The sequence below is a fragment of the Prionailurus viverrinus genome, chromosome B1 (assembly GCF_022837055.1).
Source record: "Prionailurus viverrinus isolate Anna chromosome B1, UM_Priviv_1.0, whole genome shotgun sequence".
Taxonomy (NCBI): domain Eukaryota; kingdom Metazoa; phylum Chordata; class Mammalia; order Carnivora; family Felidae; genus Prionailurus; species Prionailurus viverrinus.
The window spans coordinates 87,349,424-87,376,651 of record NC_062564.1 but is presented as its reverse complement, the minus strand read 5'-3'; the positions used below and the strand labels follow the sequence as shown (position 1 = coordinate 87,376,651).

At 43.4% G+C, this 27,228-nt stretch overlaps 1 pseudogene; it reads left to right on the top strand.

Moving 5' to 3' along the window:
- The first annotated feature begins 2,387 nt into the window (after nt 1-2,387).
- Nucleotides 2,388-27,228, top strand: part of LOC125164804 (28S ribosomal protein S26, mitochondrial-like) — an 81,409-nt pseudogene continuing 56,568 nt past the window's right edge.

Below are 27,228 nucleotides of genomic sequence, written 5' to 3'. Positions count from 1 at the left end.
TTTTGCCCCTTTTCATAGGATCTGTGGGTGAACTATTATCTCTGACTGATGATATTTTAAATTTACCCAACGGTACTTAAATTTATCTGGTGGCATTTTAAATTGATCTAATCTATTTAATTTATTTCATCTAATTTAATTAAACATCATTTCACCTGATGTTATTTAAATTACCCACATGATATTTTAAATTTATCACAGAAGTTAATCAGAATCAATAAAATTGGTTTAGGGCAGTGGTCCTCAAAGTGCAGTCCCTGGACTAGCACCACAGATTCACTTGGGGACTTATTAGAAATGCAAATTCTCAGACCCCCAACCCAAAAATTCACGGGTGGGGCCCAGCAGGCTATGTGTTAACAGACTTCAGGTGATTCTGATGCATGCTAATGTCTGAGAACCTCTGGTGAAGAGATGGAATGAAATCATTTCTGGGCAAATAAACTGATAATGCAGATACAAGATGGGAAACAAGTTTTTTGATGAAAATCAACTATCCCTGGGTTATGGTTTGCATAGATTTGCAGAAGACCAGCAGAGATAGCAGATGAGTGCAGTGGCTGAGACCCAATTTCTGTGATTGGCCAAGGTACAAGATATGCATCTGTTTACCCTGGAACTAAGGGAATAGAGACTGTGTTATAATGTGATAGTGTCAGCACCCAGAATTATTTTTCGAACTGGGCTTTTTCCTTCACAGGTGGAAGGGAAAAGTCCGAAAGATTTAGAATATGCTCCAAAGAATGCAGTGCATGAAAGTGTTAGAATTTGGGTTTTCCCTTCACAGTGGGAGAACCAGAAACAAAAGGAAGAAGAGTCATTGACTGCACGATGACTCACATCACAGAGGACCCAGCCAGCCTCCCCTGCAGGTGTTCAGGCATGCAAAGCAGTGGCTAGGTGGCTCAGGAGCCTCACCTGATCTCCCTGAGAGCTGCTGGTGGACACCTGCTCTCACACACTCTCACGTGAACTAGGATTACCTTATTAACCTTTACCACACCGCAAGGCCGAGCAACTCAGATCACATTTTGCTGCATAACTACTCATCTAAAGTCTACTGACAACTTTCCAACCAGTAGAAAAACATGCCTTAACTTGTCTGAGAACTCATTACTAGGCCCAGGTAAGCGAAATGTGCCTTTCTGAAAAATATATAGTACGGGCACGTAAAAGTTTAAAATTCATTCTATACAGGTTGCTGTTGGTTAAGTTCCTGAATCAAAGAATTTTCAGCGATTTCTTAGAAAATCAAATTGGCTGCAGAGATTTAATGATCTGTGTTAGAGACGTGCAGCAGATGTGTAGAGAGAAAGAGTAACGCATGACACAATGCCAGAAGCTTCCATGGAGACAAGAATTTGACACATAATTCCTAAGTTTTTAAAAATCGGGGCGTAAGTGATAAGGGCTAACAGAATCCAGTTGGAAGTCAAAGTGGAGGTCAAATCAGAAGTAGCTGCATAAAATTATGACGATAAGGTAATGGGAAAGTAAGTTAGATTCCACATCCAGTGCAGGTTCTATCTGTTTAATGGTACCCACCACTCACTACAGAAGGTGACATTCATTGACAAACAGTTTGACATAACTTTGGGTACTACAGTACCAGTAATTTTTTTTGGCCTTATTGAGGTATAATTACATATAAAATTGTAATATATTTCAAGGATACATTGTGACAATTTGATACATGTAGACAGTCCCAGTAACTTTATAATGGACTTTATACTGTGCCCTCTTCCCCTCATTCCCAGCCCCACCTCAATCAAAACCTAAAAATTTACTAACAAATACATTGTAAGAGAAAGAGGAATCTTCCCTCCTTGACAATGCCACTAAAGAACATCAGTATAGTTAACACCAGTAGGAAATTCTTTCGCAGATTTTTTGCCATCCCTTCTCACCTTTCAGATGCAAAGTGATTTATTCAGTACGCAAATATTCATTGAGCTCCTAATAAGTTCCAGATGCTGTGCTACAAACTGGGAATACATTCAAAGAATTTGCAATCAAATGCAGCACACCGAAGTTTCTTCGGAATCACCTGAGGTGCTTGTTAAAATACCGATTTCCAGGCCCTGCTCCAAACCTTAATCAGACTCTCTGGGAATGGAACCTTAGGTCTGTGGGCTTCAGAGGCTACACCAAGTATTAAAGCCCACGGGTACGCGTTAATGGGAAAAGCTTCTTCCCTGTCTGCAGATTATGGTGCCTTTGTCCTCATGTCAGTGACTGCTTCCTTGGAAGGAAAGCTGTCTGCATGGCGGCCTCTAGCAAATGCTCCCTGCACTCTGGCCTTACACAGACCCCAGATTCTGGCAAAGGCAAACGAGCCACTAGGGAAAGGCTTAGGCCATTTGGCCTTCCGCTAAAGCTCTCGGACCATGAGGGAGGTGTCAGCAGAAGAGGTACCGCCTACCGCAACCTGACGTCATTGTACTTAGCGTGTGTGCTGGGGTAGATGGAGGTTCTAGGGACGCAGCAGAGTAAGACCTTGGAGGCAATGATTTGGGGCTTTTATCATAAGAGTTCTTAACTGAAGGACAAAGATACTTGTTTCTAATTTTACATCCTTTGGACTTTACCATATCTGGACTTGAAACTTCAAGAACATTTAATTATTGAACTTTAATTTCTTCCTGGAAATTTGATAATGGGAAAGACTTTATATCTAACTTTGGAGTATCTCTCTACTGTTGGCACTTTATTATTAGGTCACTTAATCTCCTCATGGATTCTCTGATATGCAATGCTGAACAGCAGGGCTGAAGGGAAAGAGGTGCTATTTCTTGGGTCCTCTGTGTCCTCAACAGCCTTGGTATAATCAGTATCTCTAAACAGCAGAGATGTGCTGAGGGTCTGTCGGGTGCGTGTTCTGACTGGGTCCCCTGGAAATTAAATGTCCCTGGTTTAAACGAGGCGAAAAGACATTGAGGGAGCCTGGGACTACAAAATGCGGTGATGCAGCGGTTCTGGGAAATCAAATAGACTTAGACCTGAGCCCTAAAAAAGACAGACCCAAAAGCTATCATAGCAGCATTTGGGAAGTGAGGTATCAAAGACTCCCAGACTCCTGTTGTCAGAGTAAGACCCAAGAATGGGACAGGGACCCAGAGAGTCCAATCAACGGGTTTAAACTAGGAGTTCTCAAAACATGGGACCCAGAACAGCACAACAGCACCACCCAGGAAGTGGTTAGTTATTTCTGTGCCTAGTCAAGTTGTTGGTAGGATTCCAGAAAAACTCCTTCTGCCCTGACACGCCCAACATCACAACACAGAGGTGCAAAGCCAGAGGTCATATGACACTGAGAATGTGTCCGAAAGCTAGGATGCCCTATAAGCTATTGTTCCAACTAGGTGAGCTAGCCTAAAGGATCAGGTTGTCAAATCGAATCAAGCTGTGCTAGTAATTTTAAGGATATAAATAAATAGGAGACAAAACAGAGTGAGGTCTGCATGACTACCCAAGTCCTTCCTTCCCGCATCGGACACATGTCCTCTGGCCCACAGTAATAACATATGGGGTCTCTAGATGAGGTTTATGCATCCCCCTCACACGGTAGGGAATTTTTAGGTTATGAAACATCCCCGTGTAATACCCAGGTAGTTGTACAAGTAACATGATCTTCTCCATGCATCATGCCTTATAAATCTATATCATCTAGGTTTCTTGACCGTACGTAACCTTAAATCAGAAATATTCAGGTAAGAACATTCCATATATAAGGACTCTCCTATCAATATCATTAGCCTATCAGGAGTCCAATATTCAGCATGTTTACAGGGAGATGGCATGAGGCCACTGCCTTACTTTTTTGGAAGGATTCCCCCAGGAATCAGAGGAGAAATGGAGCACAGGTGAGCTGCTTTAACTCCCTTCTCCTCCACCCCAGGACGCTTTTGAGAGGGAATGGAAAGACCCCATTAATAATTATGCCAAGGGGCGCCTGGGTGGCTCAGTGAGTTGAGCGTCTGACTCTTGATTTCAGCTCAGGTCATGATCCCGGGGTCATGGGATCGAGCCCCAAGCTGAACGTGGAGTCTGCTTAAGATTCTCTCTCTCTCCCTCTGCCCCTCTCCCCACCGCCACTAGCTCTCTGTCTAAAATAAAAATAATAACAATTATGCCAAGACAACAAGTATAAACTAGGACTGACCCAGATAAACCAGAATATATTGTCACCCTATCTATAGCACCCAGCCGGGAGGTGGGTACCCGCCAGAAGTTTGTGGGTAGCAGAAGAGAAACAAGATTTGAACGGCAAGGAACTAGAAGCCAGTATATTGAAAACTATCTTAATTTTCAGATATGTACAATTATAACTGGAGGATTAAATTCTCACTGAAGCCTGGTCCAAACAAAAGTTCTTTTCTGTCAGGAATATACTCAATAATGCAAGATATACAGTTACAAATGCACTAGATATTTTTTCTTTTTTTGATGAGAATTGTACAAATCAGAATTTGTTATAACTCCTGTATCCTAGGCCAAAATCCTATAGTTCTAGTAAACAACAAGTTTGTGTGTAACATCGCATGATTCATATATTGTCAACTCTAAGAAAATAAAATTAAAAAGTTCTGATCCTTCATGCTAAAGGAAGGACCGAATCATCTATCAGCACTATAAAAATTGACATTATAAAATCATTGTCATGTAAAGAGGCACCCAAAGAGTACTGCCAAAAAAAAGGAGGGGAAAAACATAAAAGTATCCTAGAAAATATATTAATAAAATAGTATGTTATTTTCTGGATTGTGTCATGTTTGTGATATTTTTCAGCTTTTGGGGCGGCCCTATAGTGAGATAGGGAAAAAAAAGAGAGACTGGGGAGTCAGACAGACTTGGTTTGAATCCTGGTCCTCCCATTTGCTAATTATGTGACTTTGGATGAGTCCCTTTACTTTTGGTGCCTCAGTTTCTTCATCTGTAAAATGGGGAGAATAAGAGTGGCCTACATCATAGGAACATCATGAAAATTAAGTAAGTTGCTACCTATAGAGTACCTAGAACATAACCAGGTGCATAAGAAGTGCTCTATTTGTGTTAACAATTAAGTGGGCAAGTTTCCTAACCTCCCTTGAGTCTTCACTTCTACTCTTACAAAATGAGGAAATAATACTCATCTTAAGAAATGTAAGGATTCAAAATAAGTAAATAAAATTAATTAAAAAAAATAAAAAAGACATGTAAGGATTCAAGGTTACTAAAGTCACTGGAATTAGTAAGCATCAATAAATGAGAATTATTGGTCCTCAAATAACAGGTGCCAGTGAGTCAATGAGTCCCTTGTCCCAGCTTCCTCAATGAAGGACTCTCATCCACTGGGGAGGAGGTGTGGAAACTCCTGCCTGTAGCCCCCCTCCCCCACTGAGCCTGGTTCCCCTCCCTGTCAGCACCCCCCCACCCCCGCACCCTCCTCTCCTCCCTCCTCTCCTCCTCCTCACCCTCTCAGTTTAGACTTTAGATAACAAGTTTACGTTATCCTTTGTTTTGAATAAAAGTGCCTAAGTCGCCTTAGGGCAACAGGATTTCTGCCTTTTACATTTTATTTCATGGTTTTTCTTTCTTCTCTCTTTTTCAAGTTTACAGTGTTTACTTTATTACACTCAGTATGAAAAAAAAAGATGAGTTGTTAATTGGAATGCCTGGGTTCTCTCCATGCCAAGAAATTAAACGATACACTTGGGTCTCAAGAAGAAATGGGTATTGATTCCACTTTAACTGTCAGGGATGTTCTCTGACTTCCAACATGCCCTTTGTTCCCTCCCCCCGCAGCCAGAAAACAGCATATTTTAGGTAATGCAGCCTGACTTACCTAATGGAAGGGGTTGAAGCCTTTATTTAAAAGCAAAAGCCCCAAACTAACACCTGAAAAGAGGTCATTTCAATGTTGTACTTGGAGGAAACTATGAAAAACTTGGTACTTCACTGAACTTCAACCTCGGTGTCAGTTTAATCCACTCATTGATTTTTATTCATTTATAAACCATTAAGGCCCTGCGTGGTACTCAGATAGGCACTCCTCAGATACAAGGCCAAAGAAACCAAACTTTTACTGCTCCATTTCTGAATGTAAAAGCCTGGGTGCTGCAAAGACCAAGAGGCTGAACTAAAGAGGGAAGGAGGGAGGGGGGGAGGGGGCATCAGCTCTGGGTCTCTGTCCAGCACGGCCAGTTGTGCATTATCTGCAGGACTCCCACCCAAGCAAAGTTTTGGGGTTTTTTTTAAATGAGACAGACCCACATAGAACAACAGCTCTTGCAGAGGGAAAATCACCAATAGTACCCAGGTAATTCCAAGGCATCATCCTATTAAGCTGTTGAATCTATACAGCTGAATGAGGAAGATACATGTTTTACTACCTTTCAGGGGCGGGCCCCTAGCATTCCACACACAGAGGCCTGTGGGATCATCTGGTTGTTCCCCACCTCTGAGCTGAGGGCTCCCCCTCCTAGGTCTTATCTCATTGTAGACCTGGATCTCAACTAGCACATGAGTACTGATGCTCAGCTCCCCCCACCACCACCCCCCCCCACCACAGCACTAACACCTTTAACAAGAATACCCAAAACCTGCTACAAAAATAGTATGAGAGTTGAATATTATTTTTGTAAAGAAAATATATACTTTATTTTTTTAATGTTTATTTTTGAGAGAGAGAGAGCATGTGAGTGCAGGCGCATATGGGAGCGTGAGTGGGGGGAGGGGCAGAGAACAAGGGGGACAGAGGATCTGAAGCAGGCTCTGTGCTGACAGCAGAGAGCCCAATGCAGGGCTCGAACTTGCGAACCATGAGATTATGACCTGAGCTGAAGTCAGATGCTTAACTAACTGAGCCACCCAGGTGCCCATGTAAAAAATACGTATACTTTGGGGCGCCTGGGAGGCACAGTTTGTTAAGCGTCCGACTTTGGCTCAGGTTATGATCTCGCGGTCTGTGAGTTCGAGCCCCGTATCGGGCTCTGTGCTGACAGCGCAGAGCCTGGAGCCTGCTTTGGATTCTGTCTCCCTCTGTCTCTGCCCCTCCCCTGGTCACGCTCTATCTCTCTCTCAAAAATAAATAAACATTAAAGAAATTTTTTTTAAAAAAGTATATATATATGTATATATATTTATGTATGTATATACTTTAAATATGTGTGTGTGTGTGTGTGTGTGTGTGTGTGTAAATTTAAATAACTGAATCATGGTGTTTAGGCGATTTATATGTGCATGTGTTGTATACTATAGCCCCCTTCCTGTTCCATCCTTCCTTCCCTCCTTCTTTTCCTTCCTTCCTCCTTTCTTTCTTTCATCTATTTTAGGCCAGAATCTCCAGGACACTATCTGTACTATCAAGGAGTGATATAAACTCCTCACAGGCTTGTGATCTGTTCCTGTCTAAGCTCTCCCACGATCGTAGGATATCCAGCTCTAAAACATTTCACGAAGCAGGACTCTCAATTCCCACTGCAACCCAATTGCCTAAAATCCCGGACAGAGGACCATTTACTCAGGATCCCCTGAAGAGTGTTACCTGCTAAACAAAACATTTGGCTGTTGTCCTTCACAAACGAAGAGGCTGCAGTGGACCCATTGCTGGCAAGGAAAGTACAGGACTGGCTTTGGAATCAAACAGACTTGGGTGAAACTCTTGGCTCTGCCACTCACCAGCTTGTGGCCTTGGATTTAGAAACCTCTGGTTTCCTCACCTGTAAAATAGGAAGAAGTCCATCTACCTCAGCAGATTGTCGTGAAGATTAATGAGGTGAGGGTGCAAAGTATCTGGCCAAATAGGCTCTCAATCAATGGTACTAATCAATATTAAGGGCTACCGTTAAGACCAGGGCTTTGAGCTAGTTTCATGGTAAAGCACAACCCAAGTAATTAGCATCCCTCTTTCAAAGGTCAGCTTTCTTTGGTAGGCATTGACAAAGCAGGGCTTCAGTTACACTTGCCTGAGATCTCTACTGGGAAGTGCTCCCTCCTCTAGGCCAGGTCACTGCCCACCTTGTGGCTGGCTGATCACTGTCTGGGACTCCTGATACGGACTTCAAATGGCTGCTGCTGCTTCTTGCTGGAAGCCGAGCTATCCCAGCCTGATGGCAAGGCCCGGGCTGTGGACGGATTGGTGAGTTCAAGGCGGCCCACCGACAGTGAAGCTTCCTGTACTCCCGCTTTTAGGTAATTTGGCCTTATTAAAGTACCGGGGGTATTGTCTGTTGGGGAATTGCCCTCGACAGGCCCCCTGGGAAAAGAACCATTAGGGAAGAAAATAAGGTTCCGCAAGAAATTGTGCAGCCTTACGTTTAGCCCTCGCCATCCCCTAAGGAGACTCCTCTACTTACAGGAAGGATAGCCTCACACATTTGCCAACAAAGAAGGCCCGTAAAGGAGAGACATATGGATTCGAAAGCCCTACTCTGGTAACTAAGGAGTGTATCTATGGACACAGGTCACTCTAACCCCTAGGCCCACTTGGCCTCCAGGAGGCATTCCAGATGATGAGTGAACCTAGTCGGTTAAAGTACAGAATGGTTCATTAGTTCCTAGGTGCATGGAGAATGTATGAGGCATGGGTTTCTAAGGCTTTTTTGGCCCCTTCCTGGCACCTCGGACCGAGGCAAACACATTGTTCTTCTGGCCTCATGTGGTTAGGAGGTCATGTCCCTGGAACAGTCCCATGTTCCACTTGAGGAGAAACGGAGGGCCTTTCACGAGAACAGCAAAGCAAATGCTTTCTAGACTATAGATAATTATAGATAAACGCAGATGCATAATGGAATAGTGTAAGAAATTAATCAATAATCAAAGGGTATGTGGGAACATTACGAGAAAATCGCCACGTTATTTCTTAAAGGTTGACTACACATAGGAACATTTTCAAAATTAGGTAATGTCAGAAAAACATAGATGACGTATGCTACGAGGAAATTGCTAGCATATATAATGCCACGTTTGCTACAATAAATCGGCCAGATCAACGCACTGCTGTTGTCCGTGTCCATTTTTATTTTCATTTTTTAGTTTAGTCTTGTTGTACCTTCACCGACGCCGTTCTTCCTTCGGGAACCCCTGGACCTGCTGGAGCTGGGCTCCGGCAGCTTCTCTAAGGGAGCGAGCAGAGAGGGACATGTGCAGGTAGCACCTCCTTCTATTGTGCTGTCTCTTTATTCTCTGCATCCCTCAACCGGAGGCCACACAGGGACGCGTATCAGATTGCCCTAAAAGGCTGGGGGAATTCAAGGGAATTACAACATTGGAAAAGAACACAAAGTTCTATGCTAAAGACGATGTTTCCCCTGGACCCAGAAAACTAACTCCCCCTGAACAAGGGGCCCAGCCCACTTCCTAACACTGCTCTCCCAGCCTCAGGTCTGCCCACCTCTCAAAAACATCTTTCCTTTACGCTCTGCGGGAGAAAACACTATGTGTTAACCAGTCGTTGCTCATCTGGCTCTTCCTGGGCACAAAGGGAGACTCCACTCCCCGCCCACCTTGCAGTTAACGTTAGGGCAGAGGATTGGGGTCTGGACAATGGGACATGACCAGAAGTGTCCATCACAGCCACGTCTGGCCTTCATACCATCATGCCTGATAATTCCACTCCTCCTCCTCTCCTGCCATAAAGTCCTTGTTTCAGATATGGCATCACTACAAGATGGAAGAAGCCTGCCCAAGACAGAGGAACGCTGTCCACGGAGTGTGTGTGGAGAGCAAAGCATAAACCCTTATTGTGTGAAGCCACTGTGAATCCAGGACTTACGGGTTAGCACAGCACAGCATCGACCACCCATACAGATACACCTCAGGCTCAGACTCTTCATTCACCATGCAAGACACCCCTACCCTCAGGTACTCCAGAATCTACCTCCCTCCTCTACCAAATCTGAGCTAATCATCTCAAATAACACCCCAAAGAACGAAGTCAGACCTTATCAGAACAGTCGGTGATGACTTTGACTCTTCAAGTTCCAAAGAAGAGTCCAGCAAGATCATCTCAGACCAGGGCTCACAAACTCAAATGGCTACAGTGGACATCAGTCACGCAGATGATGCCAAGGAGTGGAGCAGGCTGGGTACAGAACCATGGCAAACTGAGTAAGGTACGCCTTGTCTAAAGGAAGCAGCTTCTACCAATCTCCCCAACAGGTACCATGCAGACCGTGGGCCAGTGTTGCCAGATCTTCCAGTCACTTAAAAGAAGACAGAAATCTGGGTTTCTATATAAAATCGCCAAAGTTTTGTAATTCGTCAACCACTTCAAATTAAAGACAAACACTTGGCACACCGAACGAAACTGAATCACCCGCTTCATCGGCCTGTGCCGTGTCACATTCCCATTTTTCATCCTCTTTCTAACCTGTATTGATAGGGGAAAAAATTGTGTGGTAAGGTGGCTGACAGGACTGATAGGGGAACTCCAGGCCCCAACTGAAGACTCACTCCCCTTCCGGGTTCTTCTTCCCGCCCCGCTTGCCTGAATGAGCCGATTTACTAATACGGAAGTAACAGACAATAAATTGTCCCCCATGCTTGCTCAGGCCTCAGACCTCTGGAGAGTGATCTCCTCTGAACCCCCCGGTGGGAAATAAACCTCCTGCCTTCCAAGATCTGCGAGTGCCACTTGGTTCCTCCGCCAGGTGATCCAGACCAGGTTCCGTAACAGTATGATTCCTTGACTCCTGCCCTATAGTTTGCAAGGCTGTTCTCCCACAGTGAAGTTAATATCCTACAACTAGGCAGAGCAATACCTTTCTCTTATCACCAATCCTCCCCCATCCCCAAATCCTCAAATTCAAATTGTGCCTCTGTGGTCAGCAAGAATCCAACCCGCTGATAAATACACACACACACACACACACACACACACACACAGATACACACATTGACTACAGCTCTCTTACTACACCAAGACTTGCCCCAAGCTTTAAATTACCATATGCAAGGACTCTGTTAAATTCTTGAGCCAGAGACTGTCCTTGCTCCATTCTCTCAGGAAAAAAGGAGTACCATTAGTGATTACGCCTCTCACTGACCCACCTCTCTCATCCAAACGCCCTTGTGAGCAGCAACCTACCAGGGTGAAATAACAGTCAGGAATTAGAACTATTTTTTGTGTGTGTGCCTACTACCATTTTTCTGAGAACAAGGCTAGCTAGCTTTTAGAAGGATCAAATAGAATTTGAAAATCACCCTACTTTATATGGCAAGAGCTTTAAGAATATCAAATATTTCTTACCCAGGGAAAGCATTTGCAAGCAAATGGGTCAGAAGATTTTTCCACGATTATCTCTTCCAGAACAGAGCAGTTTGAAAGCAGAGAGAATGGGTGTTGCTGTGGGGGAAGGGGAGGGACACTCTAAGGAGTATCAGAAAGCCAGTCCCTGAGAATCTGAGACACAGAGATGGAATAACTTTCTCCTACAGCACATGTGAGCTTCAAGCACAAGAAAGGCTGCCTTTCAAGCAGAAAGCTCTTTTCAAAGCGCAAATATTGGAAAAGTAGACCAAGACATCAGCACATTCTAAACACAGCTGTGTTTGTCCACACCTACTCCCCGCCAGGCTGTGTTTGATCGAACCTGGCAACCCGGGGGTGAAAGGCTCTCGCATCCAATTATTTTAATCTCTGAAATTCTTGTTCTCCCAGCATTATTATGGTTAATGCTGGATATAGTAAACTGACCTCTTTTTAGATATTGCAGCCAACAGAGAAGTTTTAATAATCTTTTTGCAGTTTCGTATTAAATGTGTGTTTAGAGGGCTGTGGTTTGTATTCAGTCTGGGAAGGAAAATGTCCAGCCACCTGTTCTGAGTATCATGGGCCCCTCCCGCTGGGACGAGCATTACCGCCCCGGCTCCAGCCCCCTCATAATGCATCTGAGTCACAGCCCTCTCCAGGACAGCGCATTTAATAGTCTCAGGGCTGGGGAGACGGGAAATGCCTGTAAGACTTGCCAGTAGGCTGGGCTAGGCAAGTTGCAGGTCAGCAGGCTACTATGAGAGCTCTAGGCCCCCTGGGAGTGAAGAGACCACAGAAGTTGTCCGGAAAGTACAAAGCCCCCGGTTGTCATCAGGATAATGAGCAGGCCTGGCTGCACTGTTATCTCCAGCCTGCATCACGAGGCTGGGGAAGTTTACAACCGAGCACTGATGGTGCAGTGTCAGCGTGTCCCTAGTTAGGGCCTGAGGGTACAAGCGACTGAGCATCAGCATCCAATAGATAACAACAAAAGCCATTATCTCTCTCCCGGCTGGGCTGCCAAGTGCAGGGGCCAGGATTGCCTGGTGTTTGCAGTTTCCATAGCAGCGCTGTTTTGTTCTAGCTGGCAAAGCACACGGACAGAACTGCAGAAACGATGCAGGAAATGACACTAGGCAACCCAGTACTGAGCCTGGGATCTCAGGGCACACTTTGCCCTTTGTGAGGCAGCGGTGGAGGTGAGGAAGGATGCTTTTCAAGAGATGCCTGGAAACTGACAGCTCCTTCCAACACGGTGCCTGGCTGAGCATGGCCAGCCACCCGAGGCCGGAGCTCCGGGCCTCTCTGCTCCGTTTCCCAGACCTCTGGAAAAGCAGGCAGTGCACTCAGAACACCGCTAAAAGGTTGAGAGCCCCTGGGCAGGCAGGGTGAGGGGTGGAAGGGGGGTGCAGCTCTTCTCTTACACCCAGGACCTTGTAAAGCCTTTGTTCCCGCACCCGCGCCACCCCCACCCCAGCCTCATGCTACTCAGCCACCCACACGGCCACCACAGAAGGAGCACTACAGAGGCGTCTCACTGACCCTGAGCATCGTCCCCCATGCCTCTGTGTTAGTGGCTGTGGGGAACACCAAACACACCTCCAGCCCTTGCACTGGAGAGCACTGCAGGAAGACACTGCTCGGACCCATTGTTTGCCAGACCAATACTCCTTGCTACAAAGGAAGGAAGGAGGAAGGATGGAGGAAAAATTCATTATGTATGAGTCATGCGGTATATTATAGGCCTAAAATTCCCTTTTATTTCCCTTTTAATCTGTTGGGTAGAGACTGAACTAGTCATCTCAGAAAAGGGAGCAGAGTTCTCCCCGGCACTAAGAAGTCCAGCAATTTCTTGGTATTACAACATCAAAGCGCCTCAGCAGTATTTTGGGCGTTGAAGTCCTCTAATTTAGAAATCCTCAATTATTTGTACGCCATCCTCTTACTGTTATCATTACAGCCTCCATCTGACAAAGGGGAAAAGTCAGAAGTCCCATTAAGTGTCATGTTTGCAAAAGGTCCTAAGTGTCAGCATGAGGGCGAGAGGTCGGGAGCTCTGAATCCTAGTCACAAACTCATCTCACTAGGCTGATGACGCCTCTGGTTCCCAGCCCTGCATGGACACAGAGGGTTGAATGCAAATAAATTCTCCCTGCTCTCGGATGTGGCTGCCCTACTGTTACTTCTCTTGTGCATGGAGTCAGCTAAACGTACTCCTGTGCCACCCAAAGTTCTTCCCTGTCTGAATATCTTTGCATCTGAACCGTCAGGTTAATGGTCTTAAATGTTTTACATTTAGGTGAGCCAGAAAATAGGAGGGTCTCGCTAAATCTAAAATGTCTAAATTAAAAGGATAAGAAAGGAGCTGAGGAAAATCCACATATTTAAACCTGCACAGTAACAAAGGATACCTGTTCTAAGGATTGCTTTTACCTACGATCAGAAACCAAATCTCATTTGTCTTTGTTTCTCCAGATTCATAACCGGTTGCCAGACACACGCTAGGCGCCCATAATTATTTGTTGAACTAATGATATTCCCCAGGTCCCAGGATCAGTGTGAAAAGAATTGTCTGTAGAACGCTTACCTGCACCTCAGGCTCACCTGCTGAGCCTCCAACCGTCTCCCTCCTGTCGGGAGCCAGCCCACTGGGAGCATCTGAGTTCACAGTGGCTGTCCTGTCACTCCCGGCTGATGCTGGAAAGCAGGGTAGGTCATGCCCTGAGGGGGAAAAGAAGCAGCAATTTCTATCCTTGTGTTCCAGCTCTAGGTGAGGACTTATTCTTTTTAATTATGAGTTAAAAATGAAAATACTTGTCTCCCTGCAATCCCTCAAGAAACGGCAAGTTATGTCACCATCCACATCATGTCATGTTCGTGACTAGCCCTCTGAGTTTTGCACAAAACATTCTCAAAACCGATTTGAAGGGAGCAACTAACAAAATAAAAACACAAATCAAAAAGCCTCTGACATGTGGAGCTTATGGTTTAATATTAGCCATCATTTAGGGAGTATTTAGTAACTGCCATCCACTGCGCTAAGCATGATACTAACACCTGATTGATGCTTCAAACCCGTGGAAATTGAAGTGCATCCTCATTTTCCAAGTGAAGAAACAGCTCAGAGAGACGGAATCGTCTGCCTTGATCACACAGCTAGTAGGCAATGGATCCAAAACAGGAATCCAGGTTTCACTGAGCCCAAATTCCAGGCATGCTCTTTCCCATTACAAGCTGTCCCCTCCAGCCTAAGGCAAGAGGCAGTACACGTGCCGTATAAATGATAAACGAGTCCACAGAAGTGTTGCAACCACTGCTCCCCAGACAGGCGAGAGGGAAAAGCATTGGAAATGTTCAGAATTTTTTTCAGTTTGTGTTTTGTTTTTTTGTGTGAATAGGTAGAACATTTACAGGCTGCAAAAATCAAACAATCTTCAGAGGTACAGAGTGACGCATCTTTATTCCCAACCATCCCTGCTGGGCTCTCTAAAAAAGGTAACCACTTTCTCAAATTCTGAGAACATCCTTCAGAGTTCCTTCATGCAAATACAAGCACGTATGAATACCCATTTTTTTCCTCCTTGTTTGTCACCAAAGGTAATGCACTCGACATCCTGTTCTGCACCTTGTTTTATTTTCCACTTAACCAAAGACTTGTCAGTCTTCCCATACGTAGAGTCTTCCCTCTTCGTTTATACCGCAGCACACTATTGCTTAGCATCCTGTTGTATTGACACATGACAATTGATTTAGCCAGTTCCGTGTTAATAGCCAGTGGAATTGTGCCCCATCTTTTGTCACTAAGAAGAATACTGCAGTGAATGATTTTGAACATATACCATTTCGTACGTATGCCAGAGTATCTACACGACAAATTCCCAGAAGTGGATTGCTGGATCAAAGGATATATGGGTTTGCAATGCAAACAGGTACTGGCAATTTGCTCTCCATAGGAGATACACCAGGGGCACTAACGATACATGGGTGCCTGTTTTCCCATTGGCCTTGACAAGAGAGATATTGTCAAAGCTTTGAGTTCATCCAATCTGGTGGGTTACAAAGATGGTTATCTCCACGTAGCTTTAATTTTCTCTTGTAAGGTTCAAGATCTTTTCATGTATTGCAGGGACTTTTATATCTCCTTTTGGTGGGCTCTCTTTTCATATGATTTGTCCTTTTCCTTTTCTATTTCTATTGTTTCCCCTATTTTTAAAATAAGATCACTGAGGCTTAGAGAAAATAAAACCTTGTTGTAGGAAATAAAATCATGAAGTGATAGGCCAGAATTGGAACCCAGGTCTGTCTGGTTCCAGAACCTGAGAATTTCACCACCAATCTGTACTGTCTTATGTTATTTTTCAAAGGAACTATTTTTTTTTAATTTTTTTAACGTTTATTTATTTTTGAGACAGAGAGAGACAGAGCATGAACGGGGGAGGGGCAGAGAGAGAGGGAGACACAGAATCGGAAACAGGCTCCAGGCTCTGAGCCATCAGCCCAGAGCCTGACGCGGGGCTCGAACTCATAGACCGCGAGATCGTGACCTGAGCTGAAGTCGGTCGCTTAACCGACTGAGCCACCCAGGCGCCCCAACAAAGGAACTATTAATGGAGTTGTTTGTTCAGAAAGAATGCAAAAATGAGATTGCAGTTGTCTCTCAATATCTTTTAATAAGTATGACATAAAAAAGCAACGATGGGGCACCGGCTAAGTCAGTTAAGCGTCCGACTCTTGGTTTTGGCTCAGGTCATGATCTCACCATTCTGGGTTTGAGCCCTACGTCGAGCTCTGTGCTGGGAGTGCTGAGCCTGCTTAGGATTCTCTCTCTCTCTCCCTCTCTCTCTCTCTACCCCTCCCTCACCTGCGCTGTCTCTGTTTCTCTCAAATAATAAATAAATAAACTTAAAAAAAAAGCAAGCATGATGTTTGAGTTCCATCAGATTCATTTCTACAATAAAAATTTCAAAACGATAGTGGGAATAACCGATGAAAATGTATGAGGATGGTCAACAAGGCCTCAACCCAATGACCTGCATCCACTGGTTATGGTGGGCAAGTACTTAATGAGTTCTGGGTAGTCCTCGCTTTCAATATGCATATACTCTAATTAGAAAAGGTCTGCAATTCACACATGAAATGTGGAAGGATCAAAATTGGAAACAAACATTCTAACTTTATTGAGGAATTAGATAAAATATGTAACAATACGATCTTGCCAAAAACATTAATTATTTGTTCATTCATTCAACATCCTTCTTAAACTTTTATTTCAGAGGTAGAGAAACAAGGATGGGCTGGAGTTAATAAAGGTCGAGTGGATGCTGGTCTCTCTTTGGGAATTCATGTGGTTCTAGGGGAGGGGATTCTATCCCAGAGACAGAGCCTCATGCATAGTCCACACCAGTCAGCATTTACCAACCCCTGGTCAAAATGGCAGGCTCAGAGGTGAGCACAGTCAGCTAAGCACGTCCATCAGATCAATGATTAGTGCCTTACTTGGAACTTTAGGATAAAGGTATTTTCTCTCCCTCTGAAAAGTACGAAGTAAAGTCATTTGTGCTGTCATGAGGAGAACCAGAAGGAAACAGAATTTTAAAATTAAAAAAAACAAAAAACAAAAAATCAAGGCACCTGGGTGGCTCAGTTCAAGCCCCATATCCAGCTCTCTGCTGACAGCACAGAGCTTGCTTCAGATCCTGTGTCCTCCTCTCTCTCTGCACCTCCCTGCTAGTTCTCTCCCTCTCTCTCTCTCTCTCTCTCTCTCTCTCTTTCAAAACTAAATAAATGTTAAAAAAAAAAAAAATAGTGTCCTGACGATTTTGTGATGATGATGATACCTCCAGCTCAACCTCACACAAAGACTAGCTTACCTATAAACAACGCAGTGGCATGAACCATTCTTTATGTTCAGTAACATTCTTTATTATTTAGGACAATTTGAGTGAGTTTCTATGGTTTGAAATGAAGAACTTAGGTGAGAGATTTCATGAGGATATTAATGTCCGATTGGGTTTAAAGTAACTGGATAGTTTGGTATACAGTGAGAACATTCCAGAAAAGAAGAATGATCCAAGCAAAGGTAGGAATGCCCTTGTGGTGCTTTACCCCTGTTTTGTAGAAGTTGCCTTGAAGGTGTGACAGCTCTCAGAATCCTTGTGCTCCACTCCCAGTGACTTGGCTGAACTTAGTCACCTTTTTTTTTTTTTTACAGTGTCTTAATTGATTGGAACCACCTACGACTTCTCTTCTTTGTCTCCTCCATTGTTATGGGTATTCTTTCTCCAGTAAATGATGGACTACTGCATGTGCCTAGAGCATCAATCAAGACTCTCAATTGTAAAATGCGTCAATCACTTAACATAAAGTAGACACTAGAAAAAGAACCAAGTGCACCCAACCTGCATATTCCCCACTTTTGCCTGCTCTATGGGAACTTTTCCTTTAACCAAATAACCATAATTTAATTTATAACCAGATCCAGTCCTAACACTTGTCACTGGTTAACTACATAATGTCAGTTTCATTGCAATTTATTTTCACTTTCTACCTAACGTTTGATTTATTCTATTTTTTTAATGCTTATTTACTTTTGAGAAAGAGACAGACAGAGCATGAACAGAGGAGGGACACAGAGAGAGGCAGACACAGAATCCAAAGCAGGCTCCAGGCTCTGAGCACAGAGCCCGACACGGGGCTCGAACCCACAAGCTGTGAGATCTTGACCTGAGCCAAAGTCGGATGCTTAACCGACTGAGCCACCCAAGCACCCCTGATTTATTCTAAGAAGAAAGCAAGTCCTATTCCAAATGGTCTGGCAAATTTGCCTTTAAGACCTAAATTGATAAGTGTTGAATCATTATACTGTGTATCTGAATCTAATATTATGCTGTATGTTAACTAACTGGAATTTATTTTTTTCAAGGTTATTTATTTTGAGAGAGACAAAGAGAGAGAGAGAGAGAGAGAGAGAGAGAGAGAGAATTCCAAGTAGGCTCCATGCTGCCAGTACCAGAGCCTGACAAGGGGCTTGAACTCCCAAAACCGCAACATCATAATCTGAGCCGAAACCAAGAGTCGGACACCTAACTGACTGAGCCACCCAGGCGTACCGTAACTGGAATTTAAACTAAAACTTAAAAAGAGACCTAAGCGGATACAGGCATAGCTCAGAGAGATTGCAGCTTCAATTCCAGACCACCTCAGTGGAGCAAATCTCACAGTAGAGTGAGTCAAATGCATTTTTTGGTTTCCCAGTGCCTATATAAGTTGTGTTTACACTATACTATAGTCTTTTAATTGTACCTTGTGTCTAAAAAAAATTTATATACCCTAATTAAAAATACTTTATTGCTAAAAACTGCTAAACATCATTTGAGCTTTCAGCAAATCATAATCACTAGTGATGGATAACCATAACAAATATAACAATGATGCAAAAGTTTAAAATGAAGCAAGGAGTACCAAAATGTGACACAGAAACATGAAGTGGAAAGTACTGTTGGAAAAATAGCACCAACATACATGCTTGACACAGCGTGGCCACAGACCTTCAATTTGTAAAAACAAAACAAAACAAAACAAAAACACACAAAAAAACACCTCAATATCTGCAAAGTAGAATAAAACGAGGTATGCTTATATTGATTAAGCAATAACATTTATTCAGCTCACTTTAGAAGTAGTTCAGTTTTTGGCAGGTTGATGGGACAGTGATGGGGAAAGGGGGGGGGATATAGTTTTGAGTATCATTATCTATTACTGTGTAACAGTTACCCCAAAGGTAGTAGCTTTAAAAACACATACAGTTGTTATCTCACAATTTCTGTGGGTCAGGAGCCTGACCACAGCTCTGCCAGGTCATCTGCTTAGAGTCCCACAAGGGCTACAATCAAGGTGTCGACTGGGCTGCAATCTCATCTGAGACTCGGTTGGGGAAGGATCTGCTTTCAGTCTCACTCAGGTTGTTGACAAAATACAGCTCCTTGTGGTTGTAGGACCAGTGGGGTTTAGTTTTTGCCTGGATCCCAAGGCAGGCAGCCCTCGGTTTCTACAGGCCAATTGCATTTCCTTGCCACGTGGGGTTTCCCTACATGGCTTCTTGCTTCTTTAAAGCCAGCCAGGAAGAGAGATTCCAGCAAAACGGGATCCTGTGACAGGATCATGTAATCATGTACACGTAATCTCATACATCTTGTCACTTTTGCCACATTCTATTGGTTAGAAGCAAGTCACACGTCCTTCCCACACTCAAGGGGAGAGAGTCATAAGAGTGTGACTACCTTAAGAATCTGTCTGCCTCAATGTGAGAGAAGACCTCATCTGAAATTAAAGTGAAAAAGTCTCCTTTGAAATACTCTTGCATACTTGGTCTTGTGGCATGAGACATGCACTCTCCCACCAAGCTCCTAGCTGAAATCGATCAAAGAATACCAATGTTAGTTCAATAATGACCCACCTTCACTAGATGCATCAATGTCTACCTCACCGCAAGCACACTCTTGCACGTTGCCTGCCCTTCCCACATCTTAGCGCTCACCGCAGGCAGTGGTAGGAAAAGGGGTTCCTGGGGGGGGGGGGAGGGCATATGGGAAGTGATGGGTTTTTTTCCCCGGAGCACGGTCACAGGGTATGCGTTTACATGTGTCTGTGTGCAGTACTGAGCTCCGAGGCCTTGTAGCAGAGATGATGGATCTCCACTGCAGAAAAATGACAGTCAGAATACGAAGACGAAGCCAATTTGTCACTTAATGCAGAGCCTGATTGTGCTGTAACAGCAGCCTGGCGCTGGGATTGATTACAAACAAGATGACACTTCCCCGTGGGCTGCCTCGCGCGTTATTATAAATAAATACCATTCGCTTTAGCATCTGCATTACTGTAGAGGACAGATTATACCTCAGCGCCTTGGGTAGACAGTAAATATCCCAGGGAGTACAATGGCCCTCCTCAACCTACAAGAGGAGTCTTGCCTCATGTAACACCGTTTCATAAATAAAATAAGGCTGTAGCGCAGCGCCACGAGCACAGAAAATGAACACAGAGTTTGACTGATATTAGGGATTCATTTCCATGCAGGGCATACTATAAAGTGTGGTAGGTTTTTGTTCCAAATGGCCTGGGGCCCCTCAGCAGCTGGATGGCATTTTTGATTGTTCACTGGCAGTGAAGCCCAAGAGAACCACTTGATTCCTGAGAGTATTTCCTGAAAAATCAGAGTTCGGCTTTCAAGATGGAAATAAATCTGTTGGATTTTTCAAATATCCCCTTGCCCTTGCCCTGACTGTTCCAAATCTGTCATCCCATAGTTTTCAAATAAATAAGTCATTTTAACCATGGAATAAAGACCAACTCTTCTCTGTTTCTTTTCTCACGCCTCGCTTGAGTACAGGGTTGGATTTGATCTACCTGTGAAAAATACCTTTTTTCATTTCCATGCCTATCCACTCATTTTCTATCTTCCTCTGTTCCTCTTCTCGACATTTCCCTACCTCTTCCTCTCTCTCTTTCCTGAGCGCAGACAGGCACCGGGAGGGGGTTGGACTCGCCCTTTCTTCGGTGTGACGCGAGCGCCCTCTGCTGTCCAGAATGTGAACAGCTCTGCATCCAGGCAGGTTCAGACCAGCCGAGCCGATTGGAAGAAACCGCGCGGGCGGTTCTGCCTTCTCTGGGCAAACGCTGGAAGTATTGTTAAAATGAATAATTTATTAAACCACAATTGTTTATTGACTGCCCCTTCATTATTTACTTTTCGGTTATTAAACACACTCGGCGGAGTGCCTGGGTGTCAGCCCTTCACCGACTTGCCCCTCCTTTCTGAGCCAGTGGTATTCCCAGCCCCCTCGCTTCTCTCCACACGAGACATTTTCGATCTCTTTTGTCAGGTCAGGGTCAAACTACAGTTGTTCTGTGATGACTTTATCAATTCTCAGTTGATAGACTCTAAATGAAAAAAATGCCTACTGCTGCCTCGTCGCTGCTTAAGAAGAGGAGTTATTTGTGTAATGTTGTGTCAGTCCGGCAGGGTCTGTGACAGACACAAGGAGGGGAGTGATATAAGGGAGATGTTTTTAATGCCTTTTTTTTAACCTCCCTTCCTTACATCAAGGAGCAGATGATGTCCATTGTAGGCTGTCCTTCCCAACCCAAACGGGTGAGAGAGGAAATGTCCCCCACCCTATTCAGAAAGTAGTAGCCAGACCTGATTTAAGTAAGTGTGCTAATTATTGCCCTTCACCTTGACGTGTTTCAAAGTCAAAAGCACTGGATGGAGGTAGGAGGGGGCTCTTTCCTCAAGAAGAAAATTCTCTGACCCATATTTGACGGGAAACATCAGTCTGCACCCAGAGTGGCTCCTGTTTTTAAAGGGCAACTATTTCCATCATCCAGAATTTAAGGAATATATGCTGTAACCCTTGAATGAATGAATGAATGAATGAATGAATGAATGAATAAGGCTCAAAGCAAAGAAGCAGCAGAAACTCTCAGAAATCAATAGATTTTATTCTAAAACCCAACATTAAAAAAAAAAAAAACTTGGTTGATATTACACTCAAGCAAAAGAAACCTTTCATACCTCCTATCTCTCCCCCCACCCCACCACACCCACATACCCTCCATCCTGCTGAAATAAGGCAATAGCTTCATTTTCAAATTAACCATTAAGGATTTGCGTTTGAATACAAAGAGACCTATGACCAGATGTTGAAAAAAAAAAAAAAACCTAACAGTAAGTAAAATTGAGAATTCATCAAATTACATCTTTCCTTTCCTCAAACTAAACATGACTTTCCAGGAAGACTCATACCTTGATATTTTCTCACCCAACACTAATATTTGCAGGCTCAGCATCCTGGCGAATGGGGGAGGGCGGGGGACACCACAAAATATGCCAGAGGGTGCTGGGGGGAGGGGATCAGGGAGGGACCCTACCAGCAGGTCTGCATAAACCAAAGCACTGAAACATGTAATGTCTGTAAGGTACAGTACATTTTAATAATTAAGAGCACTAAATCTGAAGTGAATCTTGCCTCCTGACCTGGTTTCCTGCGGTGGCTTTGACAGGTAATCAGCTGTGTGTGACTTGAACATGTCTCATAAACTCACGAAGCTTCAGTTTCCTTGTTGGTAAAATGAAACTGATGCTTCTTCTTTCATGAAATTAAATATGAGAGCCCATGCATGTCACATATGCAAAGTCCTTAGCACAACTAGGGGTGCAATGAGCATGCAATATGCATATGAGACCCTTAGCTTTCTATTTTCATTCCTTTCTTTCCATCCCATACACTACAGTCAAGAAAAGGATCATCCCATTTTAAGCTTCCTAGATAATCCTGCTTGCCTTCATTTATTTATCCAGCAATCATTCATTAAATCCTTCCTATGTTCTAGGTACTATAGGAGGCTCTCGCTACTCAAATGTGAAAACAGAATCCTCACCCTCTAGGAAGAGAACACATAAATGAATAATCTATATAATAAAACTTAGTCTCTAGTTGTCTCTTTGTTATTGGCATGAAAGTAATCGGTGTCATGTATGACTATGTGGCATAGATGAAATCCACTTTGGGGAAGGCTATCCAGGAGTAGGAAGGAACAACAATTATTTTTCTCTACATACAAAGTAACTACAGCACATCATTTTGTTCAGAGTAACACAGTATGCTGAAAGTATAAATTTATAAGTCTATGTATTTTGAATGTGACCATAATTTTAGGGATGGTAAAGAAGGCTCAAAATATTCATGATTTTTTTTTGCAGTTGTCCATTTTAATTTTTCTATTTTTCCCCCATGCATTCATATAAGAAATAATGCTAGGGAAAAAAAACTGTCATCTTGAAGATAAACAAATCCTAGACCCTCATCAGCAAGAGCTACGAAAATTTGAGAATTTTTTGAGTCCAGAGGTCCTAATCTTTTTCTCTGCTGTGTCCTCAATGTCTAGTCCAAAATCTGACATAGAATAGGTGTTTGAGCAGTCTTTTATGACAGAAAGAGGTAACAACATGGGAATGCAAGCTGGGACAGCCACTCTGGAAAACAGTATAGAGGTTCCTCAAAAAACTAAAAATAGAACTACCCTACGACCCAGCAATTGCACTGCTAGGCATTTATCCATGGGATACAGCTGTGCTGTTTCGAAAAGACACATGCACCCCCATGTTTATAGCAGGACTATCAACAATAGCCAAAGTATAGAAAGAGCCCAAATGTCCCTCGATGGATGAATGGATAAAGAAGAGGTGGTATATATATACAATGGAATATTACTCAGCAATCAAAAAGAATGAAATCTTGCCATTTGCAACCACGTGGATATAACTGGAGGGCATTATGCTAAGTGAAATTAGTCAGAGAAAGACAAAAATCATATGAATTCACTCATATGAGGACTTTAAGAGGCAAAACAGATGAACACAAGGGAAGGGAAGCAAAAATAATACAAAAACAGGGAGGGGGACGAAACATAAGAGACTCTTAAATATGGAGAACAAACAGAGGGTTACTGGAGGGGTTGTGGGAGGGGGAGAGGGCTAAATGGGTAAGGGGCATTAAGGAATCTACTCCTGAAATCATTGTTGCACTATATGCTAACCAATTTGGATGTAAATTAAAAAATAATAATAATAAATAATTAAAAATAATAAATAATAATTGCTTCACAAAACACAAAAAAAAAGAAAAAGAAAGAGGTAACAACATGAGGGCTATCAAAAGAGACAGGCTCTTTCAAGAAGTATCCACTCGGGGCTACATGGGGACCCCCAGGGAGGGGAGGCAAACAGCAGGTGCACTCCTGAGCACCCAGAGATGGGTGGCATCCTCCCAGAAGCTGAAACCCTGTGCAAGGAGACATCCGTGGAAGAAACCCAAGGGATCCATCTGGAGGCAACCTGAAGAGCCATGCCATTCATGCCACAGGGAGAAAATACAAATAGGATTGCAAATGAGTGAGCCCAAAATTGACTGTTCTGAATTTAATATTTGTTCAAGATCTGAAACTCATCTGGCTTGTCAAGCCCTAAAATAGAAAGTCTAAAGGATTGGCAATTTAAATGATAAAGTCAGGACCTTATCATCCAGAATCCAGAACATTTAGAAAATAGCAACAGAGCCGCACATAGTACATCTTAAAAGGATGCAGACTAGAGAAATCGGTAACTGGTCCCTGGACCCAGGAATTCCCTCAGATCACCCCACATGCTGCCAAGTGTGTGAGTGAACTAGTACGTTCTCTCAAAACCACCAAGGTGGGCACTCAGGTTTGCACTCACTGATTTTTTATCAAATTGCTTCCCACAAGGGGATCCCCTACCAATATTGATTTCTGTGTGTTCCTACTAACAGAATTTTAAAATGTAGTATAAAAAGCAGCTTTACTGCAAGGCGGGAAATTAGTATGGCTCTGAATTCATTCTTATTATTTTTTTAAATCACTACAATTGAAATATTTATTTTTAGTCTGCCCATTTAAACCTTAACAATAATTAAAAATTGCCCTGGCAATGCCAGGTAATACAGCCAGTTCCAAATAATAATAATAATAATAATAAGTGGCCAGTGCAATGACTGAGCTCTGTGAAGAGTTCTGGAAGCAGTGGGAAGTGTGGAGGAGAAGAAGGGAAGAGAGGCTGGCCTCTGAAGAGACTCTGTTAGGATCAACCCAATAAACCCACCATTAAGCCGAAAATGTATTTACGGCGCGTAACCTACCAAACATCACAGCTTGGCCTTGCCTACCTTAAGTGGGCTTACAACGTTTCCATTAGCCTACGGTTGGGCAAAACCCTCCAACACCGAGCCTATTTTGTAATCAAGTGCTGAATAACTCGTGAAATTTACTGAATACTGTGCGGAAAGTGCAAACAGAATGGCTGTGTGGGTAGAGAAGGGTTACAAGTGTACCAGTCATTTGCATGGCTGACTGGAAGCCACGGCTCACCACCACTGCCCAGCACGGCGAGAGAGTTTCACAGGGCGTATCACCAGCCTGGTAAAAGATCAAAATGCAAAGAACGGCTGTCAACCGAATGCACAGGACTTCCACACCCCATCATAAAGTTGAAAAATCGTCAGTGGAACCATCATAGGTCAGGGACCATCTGTATGCATGGCCATATTTGAAATGAATGACTAAACCTGGGTACTGAATGAATATGTCCAAACCCAAGAAAGGGAGTTTGTAATTGAGACCTTCCAAGCACTCTGAAGACTGCTCTGTTGTCATATTGAAGCAAACCAAATGATCCAGTAATCAATTTTCAAAATATTTTTATATTTTGAAGTATCTTGAGATAACAAGAAAAAAGGAGGCAGAGAGGGAGAGGAGGAAGGAGACGGAACAAGTCCCCCAGCAGAAAGGAACTGGAAATGTTCCTTTATACAGAGAAACTTTCTTCCCATAAATGTATCTGTCTACCCTGATCAGAATTTACAGAGAGCCTATCATCATAAACCCAAGCACTTTTCATTATTTTTACCAGAGAAATGGAGAAAGCGTACACTGCTAAGTGCTTCGAAGTTTCCTGAGCAGTGATGCTAAGTGCAAAAAGGTGTTATTATATCCCCCGCCTTCTTCCCTGATCCAGAAGGCACTCTCCGGAGAATCATCACATGTTAGGAATGGATTGGCATGATGTGAGGTCAAGGAAAATGGTGGTCGAATGTTGGCAAAGATATCTACAAATGACACCCATGTCATTTTGTCAAAAAATACGTTTCACTCAAACAGCAGCAAAAGAATTTTTGATGAGCTTGGAGAGAGTGAAGTAATACAATTGTCTGACGATAGCCTGAGCTTTCTTCCCCACCCTCTGTAGGGATCTATTAAAGACACAGGAAATGGAAAGAGAAGTTCAGCGTGTGATGAATGTCAGTTACCATTATTTTTTATGAAGCTCTTCTGGAAGGGCCCTGGGTATATACTGGTATGTAACAAGGTAAATACATAAATAAACAGTCACCTGCATTCCAGGGTTATTTGCTTCAGCCCTTTTTGTGAACTTGTTGAGAACTGGGGAGGTTACAAGAGAGATTCCAGACAGAGTGTAATATGAACTTGTCACTGTGGCAATATGCTGAACAAAACAAAAAAGATTTGTGGCTTCTGTCTGGGAGATCTGATGGATTAGGGCATTAGATTCTTCACTTGTTGGTAGGGGAAATAAAGAATACTCAAATCCCCCTAGCCTCAGTGTTTGCCTCCTCGTGCTTTATGGATGGTTTTGTTCTGATTCGGAAAGTCAGTAAGGCTAGGACCCTCTACAGGCAAGTGATGGGAATATGAGAAGCCACACATGGTCTTGCTTATAATAAGCCATGCTGATCTATATGTCACCAGAGGAGAATATTCGGTAACAAAACACACTTTCAAACAAGTGATAACAGTGCCTTATGTTTGCATGGTGTCTTTTTTTCTGGACGCTTTTTCCAGCATTTTACAAACTTTTATAAAGGGTCCCTCACCAGTCATCGGAATGCAGTTGTATCCAGGGTAGAATAAAGACAGCTGCTCTGCCAGAAAGCGAATATGTTTTCAGGAAGAAAGGTTATTTTATAAGTGTGTTTACGAAATTCTCTGATTTTTTTCTGTTTTTCAAGGCATTTCTGTATGAGAGTAGAGATGGGGTAGTGGGTACAAGGCTTGGGACTATTCCAGTAGGCGCAAGCTGGGGCATGTGATGTGCTACCGACACCCTTCACCCTCCCTGAAGACATGGCTCAAATGAGCCAAAATGTGTTAAAGGAAATGTCATAGGCAGTTGGAAGTGTGTGTGCACGTGCAGGGGAAGAGCTGAGTTGCAAAGGGGGCAATGTTCTTCGGAGATATGAGACTGTGTCACGTAATAATTATAAAAGTCATGGGTCCTTTTTTACCACCAACTGGCAGATCAGAGTCCCTTTCTTCGCCCTAGCAGCCTGGATCCCTGGGCTCAGCCACCAGCAGGAACTAGTATGAAGTCCCCAGAGGGCCAACTTTATGGGCTACAGCCT